This window comes from Sinohyriopsis cumingii, chromosome 2 (assembly GCF_028554795.1).
Source record: "Sinohyriopsis cumingii isolate HCF-2022 chromosome 2, ASM2855479v2, whole genome shotgun sequence".
Lineage (NCBI taxonomy): Eukaryota > Metazoa > Mollusca > Bivalvia > Unionida > Unionidae > Sinohyriopsis > Sinohyriopsis cumingii.
In genome coordinates this window covers 30,719,307-30,721,154 of record NC_142962.1, presented here as the reverse complement: position 1 = coordinate 30,721,154, position 1,848 = coordinate 30,719,307, and positions in this window count along the sequence as shown.

Genomic DNA, 1,848 nt, shown 5'->3' with positions numbered 1-1,848 from the left:
CCTTGTTCAACTGTTGTTCGATATCCCCTCTAACACAATAACAAGTCATTCGAAAGTCAACGATCAGTTTGTAAGAGAGTAAATCTCCCTTGGTCTGTCCTTTCTACTCATCTGTATTCCAAATCTCATCTTTCTACTCTTCCACTTCCTCCTTTCTTCCCACTTCTATTTCCCCTGCTGCACTTGCTGGCACCCTAAAATATTCATGTATGAATAAGACAAGGACATAACCTCTTGCACACCTGCTCTACATTCCGGAATGGATCAACTTCCCTAGCAGATTTGCCGCCAAATTACTGGGCAAGCAACCTTGATATGACCCGTTTGGATTCGAAAATTATAACGGGTTTTATATCTGTCCCCCCATGGTCTCTTGTTGAGGCTATTTACAAAATCAAACGTGATTTTGAAGAAACATTTATTTAGATATTTGTTTTTGAATAAGGTTTCTATTTTCTAAGAGTTTTTTTATACATGGGCATACTTGTTTAGGTGCCGGTCTCCAGATCCCCATTCTTTCTACTTCTTGGCCTACAAATATGTTTTAAAATATGTCAAACACTCCCTTTCTTAGATATTTTACCTACTGGCTGGTTTCCTCGCCATTGTTTTGTCTATCGCTTTAAGTGACCATTTATTTGTCCAGTGGGTGCTATAAGCGAATATGCTATATTTTTATGTCATTTTTTATATCCCGTGTTGGACTGGCATTCGATGGTCGAATTTTCTTTAGTTGTTGCTTAGTTTTACTCTTAAAAATGAAAACAGAAAAAGAAAAACTGAAAGTTTAAACAGGAGTAAAAACTCGAAATGTGTTTTTTGTCTCGAAATCATTCAGGTATCTCTGGATGAGTATTTGCCATAATGTTTCTTCGCCATCATCATAATAGATTTCAAACTAGACAGGTGAATTTGACTTGTTTCTTTTCTTCTTATCTAATTAGATGCATACTAGTATCATACAAAGAGATGCAAAACAACTAACTAAAACGGAAAATATAGGGTCAAGTCAAAGCATGAGCGGGAATGCGAAGAACGAAAAGGTTTAGATCTGCATGAATATTCTAGTGTATAATAAATGAAACAAACTCTATCATATTAATCTCGTATAAAAAATATAATCAGAGCTGTATTAGTTCAGATTTCGTATCCTAATATCCTATTACATTCGTGTCTATATAATTTTGTATTGTGAAGGAAAGATTGTCACTTTTACTATTTTTATTATACCGAAATGATTAATATTTCCATAATTAAGTTGTTTCCATTACCTACTTTCAGTTTCTTTTATATGCTTTAAGGATCATTTTAGTGACAATGACAAACGAATATCCGATTTGCATCGCATGTAGTGCTCGTGTGAAAGATTTTGTACAGGTATTGTAGAAAACTGCTTCATTTGCTCCACCTTTAAACCGGGCTTGGCTTTGCCATTGTTACGTCAATCATTTTCTATTCATTATGGTTAATATAGCATAAGTTTATTGCATTGTAAAATGAAAAACCACCATTGACACGTATACCCACATAGGGTAGGTACGCGGAATTATACATACATACATACATACATACATACATACATACAGTGGACTGGTGGTTAGAGCGTCCGTCTCGGATGCGGTAGGTCGTGGGTTCGATCCCCGGCCGAGTCATATCAAAGACTTACAAAAATGGTACTAGCAGCTGCCTCGATTGGCGCTCAGCATTAAGAGGTTAGTGGTAGGACTGGTCGGCCTGGTGTAATGATAATATGCCTGGGTGGGACATCATACTACATGTCTGCAGCATGATGCCCAAGTGCTAGACATCACTATAAATTGTCAGACTGCAGACATAGTAGCGATATGA